We start from the raw sequence: 11,329 nt of genomic DNA on the forward strand, positions 1-11,329 counted from the left end.
TTGAGAATATTCTTTCGCTTCCCCTTGTGTCGAATCAATAAATTTGGGTTGAATACTCTACCCTCGAAAACTGTTGCGATCCCCTACACTTGTGGGTTATCAAGGGGCGGGGAAGTAGATGAGTTCTCCGGCAGCATGAAGGCGTGCCGGTGATGGTGATGATCTATTCCTGTAGGGTTCCGACCGAGCTCCGCAGAAAACCGATCTAGAGGAAGAAATATGATCTAGAGGAGAGGGCAGCACGTGGCAAAGTTGTGTCTCAAAAGCCCTAAACCTCTAGTATATATAGGAGGAGGGGAGGGGCAACATTTGTGCGCCAAGGAAGGCCTCCTTGGGTCGGCCGAAGTGGGGAAAGGAGGAGTCCTCCACCAATCCCACTTGGATTAGGACTTCTTCCTTATTTTCCCACCTCTTTTGGATTTTCCACTTTTCCTCATGGGCTTTCCTTGGATGACTTTGTCAGCCCATTATACCTTATTGCAGATCCAATAAACCCATGTGGACCTCTTGGGGCATGGTGGGCCCACCAAGTGGGCCCCCGGAACCCATTCGTCACTCCCGGTACACTGCCGGCAATACCCGAAAACCTTCCGGAATCCAAACACCAACTTTCTATATATCAATCTTCGTTTCCGGACAATTCCGGAACTCCTCGTGATGTTCGGGATCTCATCCGGGACTCCGAACAAAACTTCAGTCACCAACACATATAACTCAACTATACCGAAACGTCACCGAACTTTAAGTGTGCACACCCTGCGGGTTCGAGAACTATACAGACATGACCTGAGACACTCTGTGGTCAATAACCAACAGCGGGACCTGGATGTCCGTATTTGTTCCTACATGTTATACGGATATCTCTATCGATTGAACCTCTATGTCAGGGATTCATACAATCCCGTATACTATTCCCTTTGTCCTTCGGTATGTTAGTTGCCCGAGATTCGATCGTCGGTATCATCATACCTAGTTCAATCTCGTTACCGGCAAGTCTCTTTACTCGTTCCATAATACAAGATCCCGTAACTAACTCCTTAGTCACATTGCTTGCAAGGCTTGTTGTGATGTTGTATTACCGAGTGGGCCCCGAGATACCTCTCCGTCACACGGAGTACAAATCCCAGTCTTGATCCATGCCAACCCAACATACACCTTTGGAGATACCTGTAGAGCACCTCTATAGTCACCCGGTTACGTTGCAACTTTTTATAACCCACAAGGTATTCCTCCGGTGTCCGGGAGTTGCATGATCTCATGGTTATAGGAACAGATACATTGACATGCAGAAAAGAGTAACAATAAACTGACATGATCATATGCTATGTTTATAGTTAGGGTCTTGTCAATCACATCATTCTCCTAATGATGTGACCCCGTTATCAAGTGAGAACACTTGTCTATTGTTAGGAAACCTTAACCATCTATTGATAAACAAGCTAGTGAACTAGAGGCTTACTAGGGACAATGTTTTGTCTATGTATCCACATATGCATTTGCGTTGGTTTTTCCCTTGAAGAGGAAAGGGTGATGCAACACAGGAGCAGTAAGTATTTCCCTCAGTTTGAGAACCAAGGTGTCAATCCAGTAGGAGAATCTTGTCAAGTCCAGAGTACCTGCACAAACACAAAAGAGCTTGCACCGAACGCTATAAAGTGGTTGTCAATCCCTTCAAGATTGATTGCAAAGTGAGATATGAAGGCGGAAAGTGCAACGAAGAAAAAGAGTAAGCCTGAAAATATGGTGTGGAGTAGACCCGGGGGCCATAGTATTCACTAGAGGCTTCCCTCAAAATAGAAAATATTACGGTGGGTGAACAAATTACTGTCGAGCAATTGATAGAACCACGCAAAGTCATGACGATATCTAAGGCAATAATCATACATATAGGCATCACGTCCGAGACAAGTAAACCGATACTTTCTGCATCTACTACTATTACTCCACACATCGACCGCTATCCAACATGCATCTAGTGTACTGAGTTCATGACGAACAGAGTAATGATGTAGAGGGATAAACTCAAACCAATGATGAAAACCCCATCTTTTTACCCTTGATGGCAACAACACGATGCGTGCCTCGCTACCCCTTCTGTCACTTGGTGAGGTCACCGCACGGTATGAACCCAAAACCAAGCACTTCTCCCATTGCAAGAATCATAGATCAAGCTGGCCAAACAAAACCGACAACTCGAAGAGAATTACAAGGATATGAAATCATGCATAAGAGAGATCAGAAGAAACTCAAATAAGATTCATAGATAATCTGATCATAAATCCACAATTCATCGGATCTCGAAAAACACACCGCAAAAGAAGATTACGTCGGATAGATCTCCATGAAGATCATGGAGAACTTTGTATTGAAGATCCAAGAGAGAGAAGAAGCCATCTAGCTACTAGCTATGGACCCGTAGGTCTATGGTGAACTAGTCACGCATCATCAGAGAGGTCATGGTGTTGATGAAGAAGCCCTCCGTATCCGAATCCCCCCTCCCGCAGGGCACCAGAACGTGCCCAGATGGGATCTTGCGGAGACAGAAGCTTTCGGCGGCGGAAAAGTAGCGATGATCTCCTGATTTTTTCTGGAATTTATGGGAATTTATAGGCGAAAGACCTAGGGCAGAGGTGGCCCAGGGAGCCCACAAGCCTGGGAGGCGCGGGCCCCTGGCTGCGGCTAGGGGGCTTGTGGGGTCCCTGGTGCCCCCTGCCTTGGTTCTCAAGCTTCCCAATCTTCTTTTGTTTCGAAAAAAATCTTTCGGAAGTTTTATTCCGTTTGGACTCCATTTAAAATCCTCCTCTGAAAAGGGTCAAAAACACGAAAAAAACAGGAACTGGCACTTGGCACTGAGTTAATAGGTTAGTCCCGAAAAAGATATAAGAGGCATACAAAACATCCAAAGTTTGACAGGATAATAGCATGAAACCATCAAAAATTATAGATACGTTGGAGACGTATCAAGCATCCCCAAGCTTAACTCCTGCTCGTCCTCGAGTAGGGAAGTGATAAAAACTGAATTTTTGATGTGGAATGCTACCTAGCATAGTTGTCCTTTGCAAATTATTTCATGTGACATGAATGTTCAGATCCGTAAGATTCAAAACAATAGTTTGCTATTGACATAAAAACAATAATACTTCAAGCAAACTAGCAAGGTAATCATGAACTTTCGAAATAACAAGGCCAAAGAAAGTTATCCCTACAAAATCATATAGTCTGGCTATGCTGCATCATCCCCACAAAACTAATTTAAATCGTGCACAACCCCGGTATTGGCCAAGTAATTGTTTTCACACTCTTACTTTCTCAAACCTTTTACAACTCTCACGCAATACATGAGCGTGAGCCATGGATATAGCACTATAGGTGGGATAGAGTGTGGTGGTGGTTGTGAGACAAAAAAGGAGGAGATGGTCACATTGACTCGGCGTATTAAAGGGCTATGGAGATGCCCATTAATAGATATCAATGTGAATGAGTAGGGATTGCCATACAAAGGATGCACTAGAGCTATAAGTATGTGAAAGCTCAAAAGGAGAACTAGTGGGTGTGCATCCAACTTGCTTGCTCACGAAGACCTAGGGCAATTTTGAGGAAGCCCATCATTGGAATATACAAGCCAAGCTATATAATGAAGATTCCCACTAGCATATGGTGGTGACGAAACGAGAGGCTATCAATCATGAAGAACATGGTGCTTTTATGAAGCACAAGTGTGGAAAGAGATAGTAGCATTGTCCCTTCTCTCTTTTTCTCTTTCTTTTTTTTATTTTTTTATTTGGGCTCTTCGGCCTCTTTTTTTGGGCTCTTTGGGCTCTTTTTTTTCCTCACATGGGACAATGCTCTAATAATGATGATCATCACACTTTTATTTACTGACAGCTCAAAGCTCAGAACGATGATGACTCTATAGGAGATGCCTCCGACAATGTACCGGGATGTGCAACGATCTAGCTTGGCGTATGATGTTGAAACATCTCGCTAGCTATCTTACGATCATGCAATGGCAATATGGGACTGACGGCATAAGTCATGAGACGGAACTGTGGGAGTTGCATGGCAATATATCTCGGAATGGCTATGAAAATGCCATGGTAGGTAGGTATGGTGGCTGTTTTGAGGAAGGCATATGGTGGGTTTGTGCACCGGCGAGAATTGCGCGGCACTAGAGAGGCTAGAAATGGTGGAAGGTGAAAGTGCATCTATACCATGGACTCACATTAGTCATGAAGAACTCACATACTTGTTGCGAAAGTTTTTATTAGTAATCGAAACAAAGTGCTAAACACATACTCCTATGGGAAGGGTTGGTAGGTGTTAACAATCGCGCGATCCCGACCGCAACACAAAGGATGACAATCAATAAATCAATTATGCTCCGACTTCCTAACATAGTGGTTCACCATACGTGCATGCTAAGGGAATCACTAGCTTCAACAAAAGTATTTCTAGATTCACAACACCCAACTAACATAACTATTAATATTACCAAATCCACGTCTCAAAACTAATTGAGAGGAATCAAAACTTCTCTTTCTACTCAATGCACATGAAGATGGAAGTTTTTGTATACTCTTTGGGTACCTATCACCTTTGGGACTACTTTCATAGCACAAGCCAACTACCAAGTCACGCACCGCCGTGCTCTAAAAGATCTAAGTGAAGCACATAGAGCAAAATTATCTAGCTCAAAAGATATAAGTGAAGCATGATGAGCATTCTAGCAAAATCACGATGAGTGCATGTCTCTCTCAAAAGGTGTGCAGCAAAGATGATTGTGACACAATGAGAAGAAAAGACTCCTACGATACAAGACGCTCCAAGAAAAACACATATCATGTGGTGAATAAAAATATAGCTCCAAGTAATGTTACCGATGGATTGAAAACGAAAGAGGGGACGCCTTCCCGGGGCATCCCCAAGCTTAGGCTTTTTGGTGTCCTTGAATTTGGCTTGGGATGCCTTGGGCATCCCCAATCTTGAGCTCTTTCCACTCCTTATCTCTTTTTCTATGAGAACATCACCCAAAACTTGAAAACTTCACAACACAAAACTTAAACAGAAACTCGTGATATCATTAGCACAAGAAAACAAACTACCACCTCTTTAGGTACTGTAGCAATATTGATTTCTATTTATATTAGTGTTATATTACTGTATTCTCACTTTTCCATGGCTAGTAACTCAACAAAAATAGAATCTGTCAAGAACAGACCAGTCTGTAGCAATCTGTATACTTAGTATACTTCTGGTACCTCAAAAATTCTGAAAAATTACGACTGCCTGGGAAAAAGGCATATCAACCAGTAGCAAAAAGAATCAACTCAAAATCTCTTTCTGAATAAAAATGAAGAATAATCTCGTGAGAGAAAAGTTTCTATGTTTTTCCAGCAGGATCAAACAACCACCACCAAGACTAGTCATAAAGGTTTTGCTTGGCTTAAACACAAAGAGAAACACAAAATACACTATCATAACAGAATTATGATGGTGTGGACGCAACAAAACAGAAAGAAAAAGATAAATTCATTGGGTTGCCTCCCAACAAGCGCTATTGTTTAACGCCCTTAGCTAGGCATTGATAAATCAATGATGCTCACACAAAAGACAAGAATTGAAGCACAAAGAGAGCATCATAAAGCATGTGAAAACCACATCTAAGTCTAACATACTTCCTATGCATAGGCATTTTATAGGAAAACAGTTTGTCAAGACAACCAATAGTTGCCATGTGCAAGGAAGAAGAAAGAGACAATAGCAATCTGCACATAACGAGAGGTAATTTGGTAACATGAAAGTTTCTACCACAATATTTTCCTCTCTCATAGAAATTACATGTGGGATCATAATCAAATTCAACAAAATAGCTATCACAAAGGATATTCTTTTCATGATCCACATGCATGCTAAGTTGACGCTCTTCAAAGATAGTGGGATTATCATCAACTAAAGTCATGACTTCTCCAAACCCACTTTCAATATTATTGCAAATATCATTGCAACAAGTAGTGGACATAGCAAAACTAGCATCTCCAAGCTTAGGGTTTTTTCATATTTTTAGCATGATTGTCATTAATAGAATTTATAATGAAATCATTGCAATCATGCTTTTCATTCAAGGAGCCCCCGTGAATCATTTCATAAATTTCTTCATCACGATTTTCAGATTCACGCATCTCAAGCAAAACTCCATAGAGAAAGTCAAGTGCACTCAACTCACTAGCAATTGGTTCCACATAAGCGGATCTCTTAAAGAGTTTAGCAAGTGGGTGAGGATCCATATCACTAGATTTTCAGCAAGCGAAGATGCAAGCATATTGAAGGCACATAGCACACAAGCAAAGGAAAGGCAAACAAAAAAGGCAAATATTTTTGTAAATTTTTGTTTTTCAGAAGTGGAGGAGAGGAAAACGAGAGGCAAAAAATTAAATGCAAGAGATGAGTTTGCGACACTTACTTGGATGAGTTCTTGACCTGATCCCCCCCCGACAACAGTGCCAGAAATCCTTCTGCTACTTCTCAAACAACAACGCCAGAAATTGACACGTTGACGGAGACTTGCTAGCATTGGTTTTTCCCTTGAAGAGGAAAGGGTGATGCAGCACAGGAGCAGTAAGTATTTCCCTCAGTTTGAGAACCAAGGTATCAATCCAGTAGGAGAATCTCGTCAAGTCCAGAGTACCTGCACAAACACAAAAGAGCTTGCACCCAACTCTAGAAAGGGGTTGTCAATCCCTTCAAGATTGATTGCAAAGTGAGATCTGAAGGCGGAAAGTGCAACGAAGAAAAAGAGTAAGGCTGAAAATATGGTGTGGAGTAGACCCGGGGCCATAGTGTTCACTAGAGGCTTCTCTCAAAATAGCAAATATTATGGTGGGTGAACAAATTACTGTCGAGCAATTGATAGAACCACACAAAGTCATGACTATATCTAAGGCAATGATCATACATATAGGCATCACGTCCGAGACAAGTAGACCGATACTTTCTGCATCTACTACTATTACTCCACACATCGACTGCTATCCAGCATGCATCTAGTGTATTGAGTTCATGACGAACAGAGTAACGCCTTAAGCAGGATGCCATGATGTAGAGGGATAAACTCAAACCAATGATGAAAACCCCATCTTTTTACCCTTGATGGAAACAACACTATGCGTGCCTCGCTACCCCTTCTGTCATTGGGTGAGGTCACTGCACGGTATGAACCCAAAACCAAGCACTTCTCCCATTGCAAGAACCATAGATCAAGGTGGCCAAACAAAACCGACAACTTGAAGAGAATTACAAGGATATGAAATCATGCATAAGAGAGATTAGAAGAAACGCAAATAAGATTCACAGATAATCTGATCATAAATCCACAATTCATCGGATCTCGACAAACACACCACAAAAGAAGATTACATCGGATAGATCTCCATGAAGATCATGGAGAACTTTGTATTGAAGATCCAAGGGAGAGAAGAAGCAATCTAGCTACTAGCTATGGACCCGGAGGTCTATGGTGAACTACTCACGCATCATCGGAGAGGTCATGGTGTTGATGAAGAAGCCCTCCATATCCGAATCCCCCCTCCGGCAGGGCACGAGAACGTGCCCCAGATGGGATCTTGCGGAGACAGAAGCTTGCGGCGGCGAAAAAGTACTTTCGATGATCTCCTGATTTTTTCTGGAATTTATGGGAATTTATAGGCGAAAGACCTAGGGCAGAGGTGGCCTAGGGAGCCCACAAGCCTAGGAGGTGCGGGCCCCCTGGCCGCGGCTAGGGGGCTTGTGGGGTTCCTGGTGGCCCCTGCCTTGGTTCTCAAGCTTCCCGATCTTCTTCTGTTTCGGAAAAAACCTTTTCGGAAGTTTTATTCCGTTTGGACTCCATTTAAAATCCTCCTCTGAAAAGGGTCAAAATCACGGAAAAAACAGGAACTCGCACTTTATAGTGAGTTAATAGGTTAGTCCCAAAACAGATATGAAAGGCATACAAAACATCCAAAGTTTGACAGGATAATAGCATGAAACCATCAAAAATTATAGATACGTTGGAGACGTGTCATTCGCTTGTGTGCTTGCTTGCTTGCTGAAGTCACCATGACTGAAAACACCAAACTTTGTGACTTCTCGAATACTATAATAATAATGATTTTATTAGTACTCCGATTGCTCCCGCCACTAGTGGAGAGTCATACGAAATCAATGCCGCTTTGCTGAATCTTGTTATGAAAGAGCAATTCTCCGGCCTTCCTAGTGAAGATGCCGCGTCCCATCTTAATACCTTCATTGAGCTTTGCGATATGCAAAATAAGAAAGATGTGTATAATGATGTGATTAAATTGAAGCTTTTTTCCTTTCTCGTTGCGAGATCGAGCAAAAACTTGGTTTTCGTCTTTGCCCAAAAATAGTGTTGATTCTTGGAATAAGTGCAAAGATGCTTACATATCCAAGTATTTTCCACCGGCTAAGATTAAGCAACTTGATCATGAACATGTTGCACAATCTTGGGAGAGAATGAAATTGATGATTAGAAATTAACCCGCTCATGGCTTGAGTCTTTGGATGATTATACAAATCTTCTACGCTGGCTTGAATTTCGCTTCTAGAAACATCTTGGACTCCGCCTCTGGTTGAACGTTCATGGAAATCATGTTAGGATAAGCCACAAAACTCCTAGATAATATCATGACAAACTACTCTCAGTGGCACACTGAAAGGTCACCTACTAGTAAGAAGGTACACGGTACACGCTATAGAAGAAATTAACTCGTTGAGTGCTAAGATGGATGAGTTAATGAATTTGGTTGCTAGTAGAAGTGCTCCTTTAGATCCTAATGATATGCCCTTGTCTTCCTTGATTGAGAGTAGCAACACTAGCTTGGACGTTAATTTTGTTGGTAGGAATAATTTTGGCAGCAACAACGCTTTTAGAGGAAACTATGTTCCTAGGCCTTTTCCTAGTAACTCCTCTAATAACTTTGGCAACTCCTACAACAATACTCATGGAAATTACAATAGATTACCCTCTGATCTAGAGATTAATATCAAAGAGTTTATTAACTCACAAAAGATTTTCAATACGTCCATAGAGGAAAAACTACTCAAAAATGACGATTTGGCTAGGAGCGTTTATAGAATGTCTAGTGATATTGATGCTTTGAAAGTTAGATGTGCTCCTCCCAAGATCAATATGGATGAAACTTTGAAAGCTATGCGTGTTTCCATGAGTGAGAGCAAAGAAAGAACCGCCCAAATTCGTGCTAGACATGAATGGCTTAAAAAGGCGTGTTCTCGATAAGAATCACGAAGATCTTAAAGTGCTTGGTGTGACTCCCATTGAATCTTTGTTTTCTTGTGTTAAACCTAATGATGATGGGGATGGATATGAATCTACCTTGGTCGAAAAACGCCCCCAATGATTCGGAGTCCATCTATCTTGATGCTAAAAGCATTGAAAGTGGAGTAGAAGATATTAAAACTTTGAGTAGTAATGAAATTACTACTTTGGATTTCAAGGAATTCAATTATGATAGTTGCTCCTTGATTGAATGCATTTCCTTGATGCAATCCATGCGAAACTCTCCACACGCTTATAGCCAAAACAAGGCCTTTACTGATCATATCATCAAAGCTATGATAAAATCTCTTGAAGAGAAACTTGAATTGGAAGTCTCTATCCCTAGAAAGCTTCATGATGAGTGGGAACCTACTATCAAAATCAAAATCAAAAACTATGAATGCAATGCTTTGTGTGATTTGGGTGCTAGTGTTTCCGCGATTCCAAAGTCTTTATGTGATGTTCTCGGTTTAATTGAGATTGAGGAGTGTTCTCTTAATTTGCATCTTGCGGATTCTACTCTCAAGAAACCCATGGGAAGGATCAATAATGTTCTTATTATTGCAAATAGGAACTATGTACCCGTGGATTTCATTTGCTTGACATTGATTGCAATCCTACATGCCCTATTATTCTTGGTAGACCTTTCTTAAGGACTATCGGTGCTATCATCGATATGAAGGAAGGGAATATCATATTTTAATTTCCTTAAAAGAAGGGCATGGAGCACTTTCCTAGAAAGAAAATAAGATTGCCTTATGAATCCATGACGAGGGCTACTTATGGTTTGAGCACCAAAGACGACGATACGTGATTCCATCACCTTATGCCTAGCTAAGGGCGTTAAACAATAGAGCTTGTTGGGAGGCAACCCAATGAATTTATCTTTTTCTTTCTGTTTTGTTGCGTCCACACTATCATAATTCTCTTGTGAGTGTGTCTTTTGTGTTTTTTTTGTGTTTGAGCCAAGCAAAACCTTTATGACTAGTCTTGGTGATGGTTGTTTGATCCTGTTGGAAAAAGACAGAAACTTTTCGCTCACGAGATTATTTTTCATTTTTGTTCAGCAAGAGATTTTGAGTTGATTCTTTTTGCTGCTGGTTGATATGCCTTTTGCCCAGACAGTCGTAATTGTTCAAAAATTTTGAGGTACAAGAAGTATACGAAGTATACATATTGCTCCAGATTGGTCTGTTTTTGACAGATTCTGTTTTTGTTGAGTTGGTTGCTTGTTTTGATGAAACTATGGATGGTATCGGGGGGTACTAGCCATGGAAAAGTGATAATACAGTAATCTAACACCAATAAATAGAAATCAAGATTGCTACAGTACCTAAAGAGGTGGTAGTTTGTTTTCTTGTGCTAATGTTATCACGAGTTTTTGTTTAAGTTTTGTGTTGTGAAGTTTTCAAGTTTTGGGTGATGTTCTCATGGACAAAGAGATAATGAGTGGCAAGAGGTCAAGCTTGGGGATTTCCAAGGCATCCGAAGCCAAATTCAAGGACACCAAAAAGCCTAAGCTTGGGGATGCCCCGGGAAGGCGTCCCCTCTTTCGTCTTCAATCCATCGGTAACATTACTTGAAGCTATATTTTTATTCACCACATGATATGTGTTTTGCTTGGAGCGTCTTGTATCATAGGAGACTTTTCTTTTTGTTGTGTCACAATCATCCTTGCTGCACACTTTTTAGAGAGACAGGCACTCATCGTGATTTTTCTAGAATGCTCATCGTGCTTCACTTATATCTTTTGAGCTAGATAATTTTTCTCTATGTGCTTCACTTAGATCTTTTAGAGCACGGCGGTGCGTGACTTGGTAGTTGGCTTGTGCTATGAAAGTAGTCCCAAAGGTGATAGGTACCCAAAGAGGATACAAAAACCTCCATCTTCATGTGCATTGAGTAGAAAGAGAAGTTTTGAATCCTCTCAATTAGTTTTAAGACGTGGATTTGGTAATATTAAGAGTTATGTTAGCAGGGTGTTGTGAATCTAGAAAT

This window comes from Hordeum vulgare, chromosome 3H, assembly GCF_904849725.1.
Source record: "Hordeum vulgare subsp. vulgare chromosome 3H, MorexV3_pseudomolecules_assembly, whole genome shotgun sequence".
In the NCBI taxonomy this organism is placed as follows: Eukaryota; Viridiplantae; Streptophyta; class Magnoliopsida; order Poales; family Poaceae; genus Hordeum; species Hordeum vulgare.